The sequence below is a fragment of the Oryx dammah genome, unplaced genomic scaffold, assembly GCF_014754425.2.
Source record: "Oryx dammah isolate SB20612 unplaced genomic scaffold, SCBI_Odam_1.1 HiC_scaffold_8, whole genome shotgun sequence".
NCBI classification, from domain to species: Eukaryota; Metazoa; Chordata; class Mammalia; order Artiodactyla; family Bovidae; genus Oryx; species Oryx dammah.
The window spans coordinates 72004-89355 of NW_024070192.1; the positions used below are offsets into that span (position 1 = coordinate 72004).

The 17352-nt window shown below is 45.2% G+C and overlaps 1 protein-coding gene across 3 annotated transcripts in view; it reads left to right on the plus strand.

The window, feature by feature from the left end:
• The first annotated feature begins 2933 nt into the window (after positions 1-2933).
• The window catches only part of HELZ (helicase with zinc finger), a 149428-nt gene continuing 135009 nt past the window's right edge, over positions 2934-17352 (plus strand). Inside the window, exons 1-3 of one of the 3 annotated variants that reach the window (XM_040244371.1) lie at positions 2934-3018; positions 4301-4356; positions 8184-8240. The gene's annotated coding sequence lies outside the window, so the exon portion shown is untranslated. The remainder of the gene's footprint in view (positions 3019-4300; positions 4357-8183; positions 8241-17352) is intronic. The other 2 variants (XM_040244372.1, XM_040244373.1) reach the window with 2 other exon arrangements.

Genomic DNA, 17352 nt, shown 5'->3' on the forward strand with positions numbered 1-17352 from the left:
TCCAGTACTCCTGCCTGGAGAATTCCATGGACAGAGGAGCCTCGGGGGTATAGTCCGCAGAGTCAGACACAACTGAAGCAACTTCGCACAGCACAGGCTGGATGAGAAGGGGAGGCGGTGTAGCTAAGTAAGAGAGACCCAAGGGCTGAGCTGCAGGGCTGCAAGGAAGAAGACGCAGCCTTTGCAGGGCAGGGCTGAAAACACGCAGGAAGCAAAGAGGGGTGACTGGGGAGTTATCTGAAGCTGTCCTTCTTCAGATTAGAATCAGAGTGGAGTCCCATTAATGGTGGTCAAGGAGTCTGTGTTCCTTAACTCCAATCCTGCCTGCCTGCCTCCAGCTGTGTATAATCCGAGTGTTCTGGTGTGCCCCGCCTTCAGCTGCTCATTCCATGCTTCTGCACTCTCACCACCACCCCTCACTCTCATAAAGGTTTGGTCATTCATTCAACAAATGTTTGCTGAAATGTTTTTGTATGCTCCAGGCCCTGGTGGAGGCACTGAGTGAGCAAGCTGGACAAAGCCTGTGCCCCTATGCAGCTCATTCTCCAAGGCCGTGGGCAGATCAACAATCAATCAACAGACAAACAGACAAGAACATTTCTAACCCTGCTCTGGTTAAGGGGATCATGAAAAGTCTCTTCCAGGAGGTGCCATCTGAGCTGTGCCGAATGCTGAACAGATGATGACCGTCCCATCTGGGGTACAAGGATCCGGCTGGCGGGAGGCCTGCAGGGGACACAGAAGGACAGCGCGCTGTCATGGTGAGGGGGCAGTCCCAGGAGCTCCTAGGCTGCTGTTAGAAACCTGATTTTATTCTAAGGTGTTGGGGACACCTTCCCGGCGGCTGAGGAGTCAGGTGATACAATTAACATTGCACAGACCTCGCTGGGTTGGTGGGTCAGATGGAGAAGAGACTGTCAGGGGCAAAGCAGAGGCAGGGAGAGGAGTTTATAGGGTTTTCTAGTTCAGGTCACAGTCTTGGAGGAGGACTGGCCAGATGTACCTTGGATTGGATGAATGGGTGCAAGAGTCGCCAACATCGCTCTTCTCTGGGTCCAGGCCCATACAGGGCCAAGAAAAGTACCTACTAAAGAGATGTTGGTCCAGGCACAGTTGTTGCCCTCGGCTTACCGAGTGCTGAATTATAGGAAACTCAGACCACACATATAAACGTCCCGGGTAAACACAGGGCAAGCAATAAATCAGTGCACAGGAGTGGGTAGCCAGGTGCAGAAGTGAGACTGGAAACAGTGACTGGCTACCCTGTGGAGAGGAGTCTTTGGAGCCTTCTCTAGCCCAGAGAGACAGTCCATTTCCCAGCGGGCAGGGGCTAGAGGGTCGTGAGCAGCGCGGCCTGCTGCGCCCCTGGTCAATGCCCCTCCCGGCAGCAGGGACGGTGGGGGTTGGATTGTCTAAGAACCTGGCTCCAGGCTCCAGTTTCCCAACTCCTTCGGAGCTCAGAGAAGCGGTGACTCAGGGGAGGCCGGCCGGGAGTGACTCATTACCTCGCTCCCTCCCTCACTGCTGACCCCGGGCCAATCTCTTAATGAGTCTACACCCCACTCTTCTCTTTTGGCCGGGACGATTGCCTGGTGGAGTTTTTAATTCCCCGGGGGCAGGGCTCATGTCAGCAACCGTCCAGGTTCCTCGAGAGAGGCTTCTCCTAGGGTCTGGAGGAGCGGAAAAGTTGGGTGGACCCCAAGGCCCCTGGCCCTCCCCGTGCACTGAACGGGGCGTTTAATGCCTGTGCATTCTTCTAATTTCAGAGCCTTTCAACAGCATTCACACAGAATACAATTTCGCAAGTCTCGATGTCCTGGAGGATTTTCCCTTGGACACCTCTTTGTAAAAATCTGCTTGGGGGTGGGGAGGAGCAATCTGTCTCCAAAGTCTGCAAAGCACAGCCTAGAGGCAATGAATGAGAGCTCCGCAGGCTGACCTACGCTCCCCGGGGCAAGGGGCCCGCTGCGCGAGGGCGCCGGCCGGTGCTTGGCCCACCCGCGCCACGGAATGCGGGCGGAGGGCGCGGGGGACCGCCTCGCCGCCCCGCGAGGGGCCCTCGGGCAGCAGCCGGGGTGCGGGCGTGGGCGGCGGGGTCGCTCGCCCGGGTCTCGGCCGGACGACTCAGAGCGCCTCCCACCCCCCCACCCCCCCGGGACCCGGCAGGTGGACCGCGGCGCGCGCAGCCCCTGTCGCCCCAGCCCGGCGCCGGGACCCTCCCCCGAGCCCTTCGCGCCCCTGCGCCCCGGCCCGAGCGCGCAGGCGGCGCCCCCGTTACCTGCAGGGGGAAGTCCTAGCTCGCGCGCGGCGCGGACTGCAGAAGGGCGGACTCGGCCGAGCGAGGCCACATTCCTAGGGGAGGGGTCTCCGTCTGAGGGTCGCGGATCGCGGTGCCGGCCCGGGAGGAGCCCGCGGAAGGGAGCCGCAAGCGGGTAAAAGTTGCTTTTCGCCTCGTGCCCCCTGCCCCTGCCGCGAAGCCGGCCTCCGCAGGGTCCTGGGCCGTTGGGCGGCCGGACACACCTTCCGTCCGCGTACGCGGAGGCCCAGCGCCGGCCCTCCGGCCCCGGCCCGGGGAGCAGAAGCCCGCCGGAGGGTCCGGGGCCGAAACCGACGCAGCAGCGCGCACAGACGAATCTGAGCGGCTCCTCGCCGCCGGCGCGGGTAGCCCGCGGCCGATCACACGCAGACTTGGGGTGTCCGCCCGCCCCGGGGGTCGCCGGGGCCCGCGTGGACGCGAGGGGTGGGGGAAGGGAGGCCGGGAGCGGCGGCGGCCGCAGAGACCCGGAGCCCCGTTTTAAAGATGGGGGCGGATTTCAAACGCAAACAGGCGGCGGAGGGGAGGGGCCGCGCGGCAGGCGGCGGGCAACTTTCCGCGCCGGAGGTGCGGCCGGAGGGGCGGCGCCGGCGGAGGCGGGAGTCGGGGGCCGAGGGGAGTCACTTTAAAGGCTCTTTCTTACCCACAATGCTTTGTGGGGACGTTGACAAGTGGATCCAAGATGGCGTAGAAAGTAATGACAGGTAAGTCCTGACTTCCCCTTTCGCCGCCGCCGGGACCGCTCCGCGAGCTGCCGGCGCCCTCCGGGGAGGCGCTGGGCTCCCCTCCGGCCCCTCGGGCCCCGGCGGGGGCGGCTCCGGCGCGAGCCGGGGGCCCGGGCGGCCCGCGGTGGGGCCTGGGAAGCGGGGCTCGTCGAGGCGAGGCCCGGACGCTGGGGCTGTTTACAGCCGCTTCCCCTCCCGATCCCCTTCCCCTCCGCCGGGGGCCGCGCCGCCCTCCGCCCAGGCCTCGGAGCAGGCCTCGCGGACCCCACCGCGGGCCCGCGGCAGGCTCGTCGGCGCCGGGCTCCCGGGAGGCTCGCGCCCCTCGGCGGGGTCGCCGCTGGGGCGGGGAGCGCGCGGGCCTCCCACGCCCCGCTCGATTGCCCCTCTGGGATCCGCCTTCTGCCCGCGTGGGGGGTGGGGGCCGGGAAAAGGGGGCCGGGGGCCCCTGCCTGCCCAGCCGGGGGCTGTTTCCTGAGCTTCACTTTCTTACCCCCCCCCACCCTTTCTCCGCCCCCTCCTCGGAAATTCTCATTGGCCCACGAGCACATCAACAAAAATAAAAACAGACGATCCTTTCCGGAGATTACTGTAAGACTCCCCTCTTCTAGAGCTAAAGGACTGCAGTTTCATCTAAGGAACTTTGATTCCTCTCTCCCCAAATTATTTGAGCTTTCTGCACCCTCTCCTTTGCTGAGGATCCTCCAGCCCGGTTTGGAAATCAGGGTTTTAGGATTCTTCTTGGATTGAGATCCTCAGGTTTTGTTTGAAATTCAGAATTGTTGTTCCTTCACCCTCGCCACTTACACTTTTCAGGCAAATCATTAATATAATAATGTATAACTCCAGACATAGTGGATTCCTAGAGTTGGGTGTGGGGGAGGGGGTTGGGGAGTAAAGAGTTGTCCCGGCTCGCTTGTTCTGAATTTTGCACTCCCTTAAACTCATATGAAAGGATTTCGTCCCCTTTATCTCTTCTTTTTAATTCTTTTTGGAAGTCCAGTCTGTAAAGGATGACTTTTTTATGTTTTGGATTTTAAGAGCGTTTTATAATCTATTCTTTTATCACACAGAGAGGAAATTTTTTATTTTAAAGTAAAACAAACAGACTCATTTATAAAGCTGCATACTGTACCATTTTGGTAGCTTTTTCCATTTGAAATTTAGGTGCCCTTTCACGTCACGCTGATAGAACGTTTGCTAGTACTGATCTTGTCTCTTACTGGTGTTGTATAGACACATTTTACTTTTCTATTTGCCTCAGGAATTGGATGAAGTAATTGATCACTAAAGAACTACGGTGCTGGTGAGATGTGTAAGGTGAGACTGCAGTTAAAAGTGATTTACCTTTTTTCTTTTTTTATTTTAATCAAGTCATAAGGGTGAGGCTGAAGCTAAGTAATTGGATGCAACTATCTTATTTCCACATGATGGGTGTAGAGGCTGGGCTGAATTTGGAAAAGAAGACTGTATCAAGTGTACAGACTTTCAGGGACTCCGGCACACACAGTGGCAGTGGAGCTTATCCAGAGCCAAATGTTGTTTGCAGCCACCCTTGACAAGTGTCTTTTCCAGGGGTAATTGTAGTTTGCCTGTTCACATTTCCTGGCGTAGCTCTAATTGAATGTCTTCATTTTATCTGCATTGCCGTGTTTCTCACTCACGGCGCCTTGAGTGTCACTGACTGTGGGTCTCATGTCAGGTACGCCCTTTCCATTGGAAAGAATTATTTTAGGCAAATCCTGCTTTTAGTTTCTGAAAAATGGGATAATGCTGGTCTCATAATTATTTTGAATTATGATAGTGTTGAGTTTGGTTAACTTATTATGGAGAAGACTGGCTTTTCATTATTTTCTGGTCACATGTAATATGTGAAATCAAAGTGTTGCTTTATTTAAGCCAACTTGTAAGTCTTTGGATTTATAGAACAGCACTGATATAGTGTCAATGAACAGTACTGGGGAGAAGGAGACTGGTTTGCTAATTTTACATTCTTCACAAGCAGTTTTCTTAACTTGAAAAAATAACTGTTCAAAAAAAATTTTAGGCATTGTAGATGTACTATACAGTGTGTGTGTGTGTCTCTATAAAAATACTTTACTATGGTTTATTGAGAACATGTAAGTTTTGGTAGATTGGTTACTGCAGTTCCCCCCCCCCCCCCACCCTTAATACATCTGGATAGTCTTTATATTTTGAAATCCTCTCTATCACATGTCTAGAACAATAAGCGGTGCTTTATTTTTTTCAAGATTGAGGCATACAGTTGACATTTTTGCCTTAAAAAAAAAATTGGGAGAGGAAGGCGGACATAAACTAAGGCCCTTTCTAAATGCACAGACCACACGTGGTTGCTTTCCGAAACTCAACAGTGCTTGTGTGTATCACATATATTTTTTATTTTTATCCTTAGAGCAAATATGGATTTATAAATTTATTTTCAGCTTGCTGATGGAGGCATATTCATGGCTTAGATCTCCCAATGTGTACCTTTTTTTTTTTAATTTACATATTTGTGGAAAGAATCACTTAATCTACTTTTTGGCCTATGGAGATGTTTGTTTATAATCCAAAAGGGAATATTTAGAAATAGGTAATCTTATATGGCCAGTGTTGTTTGGCCTGAACTGTGTTAAGACATTTTCCACAAAGATGTTTTCCACAATTTCCACACCTGTAGATCCTGTGAAGTGTTAGTATTCACTTCAAAGTGAAGCTGGTGTCTGGCCACCAAGTAGGCTTTTACACAAAGCATTCTCAAATGCTTTAGTGTAGTGCCATAGTGTAGAAGTTTGGATGGAGTGAGAGTCTGTGTCTTTGACATGAATAAAGACACAGCTTTTTCAGTCTGTCCTTTTGGCTGGGGAATAGGACACCATTTCAGGGAAGGCTGTAGTTTTGGGGAGTCAGTAAGTACCTATCAGCTAGTACACTTGGATTTTGCGATTGTTACCAAGAAGTTTCATTTCTGATACCATAAATACTCAGTCTGGATTGTTTTAAAGTCTGTATACAATTTATGGACAGTCCAGTGTTTTACTGGAAAAGGGAGTAATGCCAAAATAACAGGAGAAATCATTCCTACTTACAAAGTGCCTTGTGGAGTTTAAGAATATAGAGCATACTCACGAAAGGCTAAGAATGTTGAGGAGGGCCCTACAAATAGGTAGACCAGACCTTACACGTGCAGTTTTGCTCTCTGTTTAAGAAGCAGGCATGGCATTGATATCAAATGCAAATAAGCCTCTCATTATCTGTCAGACTCAATTTTTAAGACTCCAGATACACGCCCAGCACAAGAAATAAGGTCCTTTGCCTGTTGTTTTAATGCATAGAAAATTTGGGGCCAAGTTTATCAACTTGGCAAACGAGAGGCGGAGGAGCTACTTAAAAATTATAAACAGATTGTTATGGTTGTTTATTTCCATCAACTTAGATAAGTGTACATGCAAACATTTGATTTCTGAGTAATATTTTGAAATGTTTTCTAGGAGGGAACTATGATATGTGTGGAGAGTGTGGCTCCTCCAGCTTACGTCCATTTAAGTTACTGGGTGTTGTCAGGGTGATTTCTGTAACGCTGGCTAGGGGCAGCATAAAACTCAGTGGTCTGTCACCTCTGAGGTGGCTGGGATAATACCTCTGAGTTAACCTGAATTTAGCAGAGTTAATGTTCTTCTTTCAGTAATAAATAGTAGATGTAACATGAAGATTTATAATTTCTATATATCTATATATGTATACATATGTGTGCATAAATCTTTTTTTTTTTTCTTTAAGCTACCAGTTGTCTAAAGCACACTGAAAGCTTTTCAACATACTACTAAACAATCACACCAACTCGTTTGCTCATGTAAGTGGTACTGGGTCAGTTTCTCCAAGAGCAGGAAGTTGTCTGGCAAAACCAGAGTTGGTGTGTTCGACCTGTTTTGACCCCTAGAAACCCCTGATTCATCATGAGGCTCTTCAAAGAATGCACGGCATAGTTTTTGACTGAACCATTCTGAAGTGTGAATGTTTGTGATTTTTGTCATTTCTATGCCATATTTTAGGTGTTCTCTGCACATCTGAATTTGCCTTTTTGCTTTCTTCTGTGGATATTCTCCTTGTACGACAATATTCCTGTGAGGCGAGCTTCCTATCAGTGAGCAACATGCGCGAATAATATAGGGTTAAAAAGTCACTCATTTTTATGTAAAACTGGTGCATGTCACAGTGAACAAACCCGAGCCGCGCTTCAGTGTGTAGAGTGGACAAGATGAAGGGAAAGCCTCTCCTCCTTCCGCCCCCTGCGGTCCTGCCCCCTGACCTGAGGCAGAAACAGCTGGTGTCACTAGGCTGCGGGAGGAGCTCTTTGCTGCGGCGCCCTGGCAGCAGTGGCGGGTGGGGAGGGCACGGCCACTGGGCCCGCTCACATGTTGTGCAGGGACGATTCTGCCCTTGTTTGCTGTGGTGTTGTGATGCCCATCACCGTGAGATGACTGTCGTTGACTTGTCAGTCAAGCACTGACACTGTTAATTGCATTCTCAGGTTGGTACAGTTTTGATTTGTCGATCTTCTAAGAAAATAAACATTTGGAAATTGGATTCATGTAACCTTGGGGCTGGGAATAATGTTGGTAATTACCATCTGTGGATTTTATGGTGAGACGCACAGTATATTTACTATAGACTTGTTATAACTCATTATCTTTCCTTTAGTTTTCAGAACAATTTCAAGATAGTTGTTATTTCTGCTTTGCCGAGGAAATTTAGGCTAAATGTGAATTTATTCACGTAATGTCACAAGAGTAGTAAGTAGCGATGCTGGCGTTGTGCCTTGGAAGGGGCGTGTTCTTTCCATGTTATGTGCTCTGAGGTTTGTGTCTAGTCTCTCTTATTTTCTGCACGAGGATAATTGAGGCCTGGAAGAGGCAAGTGACTTGCCCAAGGTCACATAGCTAATCAATAGCAACATTCAACCAAGCTTTTATCTCTGGACCCTTATCTCAGGACTTTGGGTCCTGGCTGGTTATGCTACATTTTACTGAAATACTATGGACCAAAAGACCATCTTCTGTGACTACTGGATACAAATGCTTCAGAACTGATACGTCAGCAATCCTGTTTTCTACTCTGTATTAAAAGATTCCCTCTCTCTCTTTCAGAAATTATAAAGAGCTCTGATGGGCTATTTGGGTAATACCCAGTGCAGTGAACTGCAGGTGAGTAAGGCTTGGGAGAACCTTACTTAGAAAGAAAGAACTTGATGGTGCCTGAGAAGAGTCTTAAACTAGAGGAGTGTCTGCTTAGGAAGAGTGAGGAGGGACAGGGTGGAGTGAGCAGGGCTCTGGTGCAGCAGTTGGACCTGGAGCTTCGGGTACTGATGGGATGATGGTGAACAGGCCACCTGATTCTTCGTCAGTGTGTTTGAAGAGAAGTGAGGATAGGTTAATCTTACACTTCTGTTTTGAATGAGTAACCACACAGGAGTTCAACCTATCTGCACAAGATTGGATCCTAAGAGGTGCTTCAGGTTTCCCGTCAGCATTCTTGAGTGGTGGTCACCCTGTGCTCTGATGAACTGGTTAAGTATTAAATTGTTTGTTTCTCCTGTTGTCTGCTATGTGCGTGTTCTCATGAATGACTGTACATGTCTGCATTTTTGAGGATCTAGGTACTGAGAACAGATCAGTGGAATGCAGGTTCAACTTTTTTTCTGATGGTTGTGTTCCCTCCATACAATGGTGGTTTTAGTCTTTCAGTTTATTTATTTTTTGCTGAAATATCCTAAGAAAGACAATTTAGTCTTGAGTATTATTTCACAGTAATTAGTATTCTTAGTCTGTTATAGTATCTTGGCCATTCAGTAGTAAACTTAGAAAATGATTTACTACAGAAAAACAGTTAGAAGACTGCTTTAATATTGTCCTTCTGGGACATCAGTGCTAAAATTAGTTTTTGATGTATTTTCAGTGCTAGCTGCAGAGACTTCAATGTGATAGTGCTATATATTTTTAAGGTTTATAATTAAACTCTGGCTTGGCTGCTTATTGATGGCTAAAGTGGAACATAGTTGTAGGGTTCTTTGTTTCTTGAGTTGCAGTCATTTTGCAGGATTCATTGTCCACAGGTTCCTGGGGATGATCAGAAGACTAGTTGAGCTAGTTTGTTAGTCTTTGGAAAGCTGGAGTCTGGGTTGTTGTTGTGATAGAACAAGTACATGAGGGCTCTCAGTTAAGGCCAAAATGAGTAGTAGAAGAGAGGCATGGACCTCTTCTTCAGACTGTGTCAAATTTGTATCCTGGAACCCCTCATTTCCTCAGTATGGTAAAATTTTGTCTAATAGTATGAAGTAATTTAAGAATTAATATTAAGTAAATTGTTAAATATTTGAGGTACCACCCTCAAACAGTTGATTTTCCTTTTGGCATTCCATTAAAATATATATATTTACTGTACTCATTTTTAATTATGATGCACATAATTTGTATTTTTCCCATATACTAGATATGAAACATTTCCATATTATAGGTGTCACAATTTTAATTTACATGATTACACTTTGAGAGGCTGCAAAATATTTTATCAAGTCATGCTGTCAATAATTTACGTTAATCTTTGTATCTTAGATATTTGTTTTGCTCGCTGATTTTCAGTTAATACTTTAATCTACATTGTTGTAGATATATTTTTTCTAGCTAATTATATCTCTAGGATAAATTTCAGAATGTATTGTTGTGTTAAATGATATGAATGATTTTATGTCTTTTGATGTTGGGTTGGCGATAAAGTTCGTTCTGGATTTTATGGAAAAACCCAAGCAAACGTTTAGGCCAACCCAGTATATATCGTGGTACTGGTTTTCAAGAGTGTTATACCAGTTTGTACTATTAACAGATATATAGGTTTACCTCTTTGGCCAAAACTGGATAGAAATACATTTTTTCTTTATAAGTCCTTCCTTGTTTCCTAGTGTCAAGCGGCACTTGCACTTCTTAGTTCCATAATGTTGAGTTTTTCTCTTTGAGTCTCTTCATGGTGAATTGTTTGTTCATATCGTTTGCAGTTTAATCAATAAATTATTGATGTGGGGCTTTGGTTGGTAAGGCAAATAGAACCAGCTAATAAACAGGTAGTTGTTAAAAACATGATCGGAACAAGTTCAGTGAGAATATCTAAAGAGAGCCCGGTCTGGATGGTGAGTTTCCTTGAGAGGAGTGGTGAAGGGGAACAGGTGAGTTATTTCAAGGTTCAGTTCCTCAGTTACCGTTAGGTGTCCGTGCCCCGCGCAAGGAGCGCAAGGCCCGCTCAGGTGCCGGGGCACATCCCGGGCGCGGGAGGGGGCTGCTCCGGCCCGACCAGCTGCGGGCGCTGGCTGCTGGAGTCGCTCGGCAGGGCCGAGGGCAGCGCTTTCCGCAGCCCCGCGCGCTCGTGGCGGCCTGCCTGGCATGCCGCTGTGCTTCGGAGGCCCAGTTCAGAGGGACGCAAAGATGAACAAGGAGCAAATCCCCTCGTGGAGAGAGTTAGGGGCACCAGAAAGGACTAATAGGAATCTGAAGGGTGCCGTAAGAGGGGTTCAGTGGAGGGGTGACCCTGCCCCCCTTGGGGCTATCGGGGAGCACGTCAGCTGAAGAGGGGCCTTTAAACGGCACCCGCGTGAACGCGAGAGGCCGTGGAAAGAGGAGGGCATTCCGGAGGGATGGACAGCCTGAGCAGCGGCGGAGCCGTGGGGCCGGAAGGGAGGCCGTGTCCGGAAACCGCGTTATCCCGGTTTCCTGGACTCTGGTGACCTGAAGGAGTATGTGGAAGGTGATGCTTCTGAGAGGTCGTGACTGGGTTTAGGAGAAGGAACGTGAGGGATTGGCACTGGGGCTTTTAGTTAGGTCCGTGGTGATAGCCTCAGACAGGGGTGACTGCCTGAACTGGTGTCCCTGAGAATGAAAAGAGGTGATGGAGTCAAGAGATCTCTTGGAGGTTAAGCAGAGAGATGTGGTGCTGATTAGGTAGGAGGGAAGGGAACCATCAGTTCTGTGTCTCAGAGATGAGGCTGAGGTTTCTGTGGCTGGATAGCTGGAAGACATCAGGAATATGGAAGAACTGGCCTTAGGGTTCAGAGTAGAGAAAAGACAAGTTTCATTCTGTGTGTTGAGTTTAAGGAACTAGTAGGAAGCCAAAATGAGTATTTTAATCCTGGAAGGAACAGATGAGTTTAGGGCCCAGAGGAGTCAGAGGAATCAGTGAGGTCTCATAGTTAAATCAGAGTGAAGAATGAAGCGTCCTGATTCCCAGTCTAGCTTTCTCTTCACTGCCTCATACAGAGAAGGTTCTCTGCTGTGGTATGCTCAATAGAAAGAAGTGGCAGAGTTTATGTTGGGAGTAAAGAGTTTATTTTTTATTTACTTTTTTTTTTTTTTTTTACTATGGATAATTTCAGACACACGGAAGTAGGGTATAGTCAATCTCACTGTACCTATTAAGCCAGCTTCAGTAGTTATTAATCTTGTTTCACCTGTTTCCATCAGTTGTACTGAAGCAAATGGGATACAGCGTCTTGGTGCACTTGGGCTGTGTGTATTTGCAGGCAAGGGGAGCTGAGCAGTTTAGCAGGATGTGTGCTGAGCTTTCTGAGTGGGGGTCTGTAGTGAACACAAGTGGGATTAATTGCCAGAATTCCTTGGGCAAATCACTTACATCTTCTGAGTATTACTTTCTCTGTGAGATGGAGATAATAATGCCAGCTTCACAGAATCACTTGAGATGAGATATATGAAAACCATCTGTGAGCTTTGAGGCTCAAGTGTGATACAGATTTAGTTGTCCATAATAACAAAAAGGTAGTGCTGTTCCTTTGGGCTTCTATGTTGCTGGAATGAAATTTACATTATCCAATACATTTTTATTCAACAAATACTTATGTGAAGCACCTGAGGCTTCAACAGTGAACAAAACAGACAAAACTGCGGCTCTCCTGGGGCTCATGTTCTAGGTCTAGAGGATAATAGGAAGCTCATACCTTAATAGTACTTAGTGTGGGCCAGACACTGTTCTAAGTGCTTTCATATTTCACCCTATTTTATTCTTGCAGCAACTGTGAGGTGTAGACTGTTATTATTCCCATTTTGCAGATTTGGAGATGGAAGCAGATTTTTAGGCAGATAGCCCCAGGTCACAGTGCCATGACTCAAATGCTGGCAGATCGGGCTTCAAGCCTTTCCTCTTACTCCTGTGCTTTAGAACTCTTCAGCTCATTCACAGCATACTAGTGTTTGATACAAAGAAAAAAGGTAGGCCCAGATTGAAATTGAAATGAAAACACAAACACAGATGAAAAAAATGGCAGTACATAGTTCTTTGTGGATGGGGGTATATTAGTATTCTTACATAGGGAAGTAGTTTTCTCCCTAACTTTGTATAGGCTTCACCAGCTTTCTTGGATTCTTTAGATACAGATGGCCAAGTCAGTGGAAGGAAGTCATTTTTCTGCTGGTACTGGGGGAGAATCTCTTCTTGAATGAATCTCCTTGTTTACAGTTCTTCTTCCTTTTTTCTCTTACTCCTCTCTCTTTCCTTATCTTGAGGAAATGCCCTTCTCTGACTTGCCTGTTCTCTGACCCTCCTTTTCCTCACAGTCTCCCTTCCCAGTCTCGTCAGCTGCCCACATTCTGAAGGATTTCCTGCCTTCTGCCTTTGCCTTCTCCTCCCTAGTCTGCCTCTGTCAGCCATCCTGGGCCTTGCCCTGTGTTTTGACTTTCCTAAGTTCGTTCAGTGGGACTAATATCAGGACCTGTTTCCCGTCTCTGGCCGTGGCTCTGCCAGCTCTCAGTCCTCCTCTGTGGGCAGGGGAGGTTGGGAAATGGGCAGTGCACATTCCTTCAGTCTGCACCAGGATTAGGACATGGGCCTCACTGCTTTTAAGGAGGGTAGGAGGGTATCGTGACTTGTATACTTGAGGTGGTTTTTTTTTTTTTTTTTAATTCTGGTAAAATATACGAAACATCACATTTATTTTAGACCATTTTAGAAGGCAGTGGCAACCCACTCCAGTCCCAGGGACGGGGGAGCCTGGTGGGCTGCCGCCTGGGGTCGCACAGAGTCGGACACGACTGAAGCGAGGCGGCAGCAGCAGCAGCGATTCAGCGACACTCAGTGCCCTCACCTTGGTGTGCAGCCGTTGCCAGCATCCACCCCGTCTCAGAACTCCGTCATCGTTCGAACTTGGAGTTCTCTACTCACTAAACACGAACTCTCCATGCCCTGCTGCCTCCTGGCAGACATCGCTCTACTTGCCGTCTCTGTGATGACTGTGAGGAAGGCCCCCTCTCAGTGCACTTAGGTAGGGTTTGTCTTCTTGCGACTGCCTTATTTCACTTAGCACGTCTTCGAGGTTCATCCATGCTGTAGCGTGTGGCAGGACTTCCTGACTTTTTAAGACTAAGTAATACTGTTGGATTACTTGCTTCCCAGGTGGCGCTGGTGGTAGAGAACCCCCCTGCCAATGCAGGAGAGCTAAGAGACGTGGGTTCGATCCTTGGGTTGGAAAGATCCCCTGGAAGAAGACACAGCAAACTACACTCCGGTACTCTTGCCTGGAGAATCCTGTGGACAGAGGAGCCTTGTGGGCTGTGATCCATAGGGTTGCATAGAGTCGGACACGACTGAAGTGACTTAGCATGCACACACACAGTACTGTTGTGTGCAAATACATTTTTAAAAATCCATCCAACTTTTGATAGACACTTGGGTTGCTTCCACCTTTTGGCTTATTGTGAATCCTGCTGCTGTGAACATGGGTATATACATATCTGTTCAAATCCCTACTTCCAGTTCTTTGGGAAATACCAGAAGTGGAATTAGCAATTCTGTGTTTAATGTTTTGAGGGAACCCCCCCCCTTACTATTTTCTATAGCAGTAACACCATTGTATGTCCACCAGCAGTGTACAAGCGTTCGAACTTCTCCACTTGCTTGTCAGCACTTGCTTTCTGTTTTTTTGATAGTAGCCTTCCTAATGGATATGAAATGATAATGTATTCTTGTTTTAAAGGTATGTCATGTAGAATTATGGGCTTCCCTCATGGCTCAGTGGTAAAAGAATCTGCCTGCCAATGCAGGAGACACAAGAGACACGGGTTCGGTCCCTGGGGATCCCCTGGAGTAGGAAGTGGCACCCCACTCCAGTATTCTTGCCTGAGAAATCCCATGGCCAGAGGAGCCTGACAGGCTGCAGTCCATGGGGTCACAAAGAGTTGAACACAAGAATTTAGACTGAGCAAAGAAACAACAGCAACATGTAGAATTACAGAATTTCAGGACTAGAAATGGTGTGAAAGATTTCTAATTCAGTTAGCTGCAGACAAGAAAGAGTGTCCTCCTGTGTCTTAGCATTTCCACCTCTTTCCCATTTGAGAAAGGCATTTTGGGCAGATGGGTCTATAGTGGATCTTAGGGTCAAAGTGAACTATGTCTGACCCAAGGTTCATGGAATACAGCTTTGTAAGAGACCTGCTCTTCTGTTCAACCAGTGACTATTTCTTAGGCTTCTTTTACAGTTTCCAACTGTGTCTTCTGAGTTATTGCATCATCTTTCCAGCTTCTTTAAGGGATGAGGTAATGGTATTCAAATAAACAGATTTATTTTTTAAAAACTAGGTAAGTTAGAAATTAATGAGCCCAAGATCAATATAAACTGCTCTGATGATAAAAAGACTATATTCATTATTAATTGGAAGGAAACGTAAATATTATTTCTGGGTGTTAGCTATAATTTCTTAATATGTAAGATAAGCCATCCCTTTTCAATCTTTTTTTTTTGAAAAGATGAATTAAAACTATAAAATACTTTATATTTTATATTTATGAGAAAATTATAACTTCTGGCCTAGTTTGGGTTTTGGATCATTTTTTTAAGTTAAAGAAAATTTAGTTTAATTTATATTATGACAATCTTTAGGCCTAGAGCAAAGTTGTCAGGATAGTATAATCAATACCCAGTTCTTTGCCTTATATCAAGATTTGCCTTCTCTCTTTCTCTGTTGAATAGAATTTTTTTTCTTCTGAGCCAGCTGAAGGTAAGTGGCAGATATCTTAGATGGCATTTCATTCACACTTCAACAGGTGTCTCCTAAGAAGGAGGGCATTTTTCTTTATAGATATAATACCATTATCACACCTAAGAAAATAACTCAGTAATACTAATGGTTATCCTGCCAGATATCAAGTCCGTATATAATTTTTCCCATTTTTCCCAAATATATTTATTTTTATCTCTTTAATTTCTTTTGATCTAGAATAGTTATCTTCTCCCCTTTTTGTGTTTCAGATAATTAAGCATTTAAAGTGAAAGTCGTTTAGTTGTGTCAGATCTTTGTGACCCCATGGACTGTATAGTCCATGGAATTCTCCAGGCCAGAATACTGGAGTGGGTAGCCTATCCCTTCTCCAGTAGATCTTCCCAACGCAGGAATTGAACCAGTGTTTCCTGCATTGCAGGCGGATTCTTTACCAACTGAGCTATCAGGGAATTAATAAGGATGTTGCTTGTTAAAAAATTAGAAAATGCAAATGAATTTTTAAAACTCTGTCATCTACCACTCAGAGATACCTACTTTTAATACTGGAATAATTGTAGACTTAGAGAAAATTGTAAATGTAGGTGAGAGTTCTCATATATTCTTAACCTGCCGTTGTTAATATCTTACATTTTTAAGATACATTTGTCAAATCTAAGAAATCATCATTGGAAAATTAGTATTAGCAAATTTCCAGATTTTATTTTAATTTCTCATTTTCCCAAAAAGCCCGATTCCTGCTCAGCACCCACACTGGATGCTGTTGTCATGTCCTGTGGGCTCTGATGGTTTCTCAGATTTTTCTTTTTTTTTTAATGACAATTTTGAAGAGTCCTGGTTCAGGTATTTCATAGAATGTCCCTCAATTTGGATTTATCTGATGTTCTCCCCATGATTAGACTGGAGTTAAAACTTTGGGGAAGGAGATACTTTTAATATTTTGTTTCATCTCTCTCTCTCTCTCTCTGGACTTTTTATATAAAATATTCTCTCTATATATAGATAAAATGATATATATAGATATCTCTCTATATATATTCTCTCTATATATGTATTATCTCTCTATAGATATATAGGTATCCAGGCCCAGGATATAGACTATTACTTTATAATCTGCTAGTTTTTTACTTATAAAATGGGACTGCACTATAGATATTATTTTATAATCTGCTTTTGTTATTTCACATCTTTCAAGTAACCCCTGGTCTTAGTTTCTGTAAAACACTGTTCTGAATTTCAAACATTTATTTTGAAAATATAGTTCTAGAACATAGACTGTTGGTAATTTGAAGATAGCCTTTAAGAGGGATGATGGTGGTCATTGTTGTGGTACCCTTTTGTTTTAATTGTGCAGTTGGCTCTCTTATGTTGGTTTGTGTTTAATTACTAAAGCTCAGCTGTTTTGGATCATTATGTGTTTGCAAGGCTACACAGATAATCTGGAAGGGAAAATGAAGAAATACAAATGACAGAAAATGTTTTATAATAAAATTCTCTTGGCAAGCAGCAACCTTTTCGCAAAGTCAGCCTTTTAATATAATTTACTTGCTTTATAAATATGGGTTTTTGTTTTTTCATGTCTTTATTGATTAGTAAGCATGTTAAATGATTTGGGAGGAGGCTCAAAGTCTTCAAGAAATAATTTGGAATTACTGATCCAGAACTGCTGACAGTTCTCAAAAATGAGTTAAGAAAAGTCAAAGTGATGGATGGAAAAAATGTCTTAATTTTAGCTCGTGATGTAACTTTTCTTAAATTTAGAGAGTTTCTTTTTTTATAATTTGTTACTAAAACAGATAGTAGACTGTCCATCAGGATATTATTTTATGTATTTAAAGCATTTTGCTTTGCCATATTGAATTTCATTCATTCTGGAAATTAGGAGAATTTACCTCTTTATGAAAGAGATTATTCAAATTAGAATATGATTGATGACCTTAGCTTTCAGTTTTCTTCTCAGTAGGCGTACTCTGTCTTCTAATACTTCTTGCATACTCAGTGATTTATAAGTTTTAGAGAAAAATGCAAGTCTGGCCGAATATTAGGCACAGTACAATAAATAAAGCTTTTTTACTTCACAGAATATTCTGTCTGTGTATCCCATAGATTCATCACAGATTCTAGTTTTGGATAAACGCAAGTGCACTTAAAGAGAATACAACATCCCTCTCTATGACATTGCCGTTTGAATGAGAATTGAGTTTGGTTCAGGACAATTCTTGGAATGCTTAGCATTTAGGTTACCTTAGGTCAACTCTTTTGGAAA